Genomic DNA, 626 nt, shown 5'->3' with positions numbered 1-626 from the left:
TTTTCTGGTATTATTTAAAATTATATGTACAAATATAAATTCATTTTATTTTTTAATTTATCATTTTTTCACTTTACTTCTTAAACTCTTTAACCTATAATTTTTCATTTCGTTTTTTAAATTCTTCAATTTATAATTTTTCTTGCAATTAGTTGTTAAAAATATTGGATCCTTTGTGTACTCCATAGTGTTTCAGTAACTATTGTCACTTCAATATTTTCAGTGCTTTTCAAATCGAAATATGATTTATGCAAACGAAAGTATGGAATACGTGAGGGATAATCGAGATACGAGGATTGCTGTTCCCCTAATGGGAAACTAAATGATACGTTTTCACTTTGTAGCGTAACAAAGTAGAAACATTTAAGGTACACGAATATTTCCAATTTAATAATTACACCTAAATTGTGTTACAAACACGAGCAACACTGTCGCGTAACAAATATGGGTTATTGTCTTTGTATACGGAATTTTTGTCACGCTGTACAGAAGACTATATCATTCGACTGGAAGTAAATGCGATGTTCATGTCTTGAAAGTACTTTCACCTACAAAGAAATCCATATTGCTATGTGGTCTCTTTTGTGCCGCGCAACTTTCATTAAACAAATTTTTGTTTTTTACCT

Source organism: Habropoda laboriosa, unplaced genomic scaffold (assembly GCF_001263275.1).
Source record: "Habropoda laboriosa isolate 0110345459 unplaced genomic scaffold, ASM126327v1 scaffold59, whole genome shotgun sequence".
NCBI lineage: Eukaryota > Metazoa > Arthropoda > Insecta > Hymenoptera > Apidae > Habropoda > Habropoda laboriosa.
Note: the sequence above shows the minus strand (reverse complement) of the source record.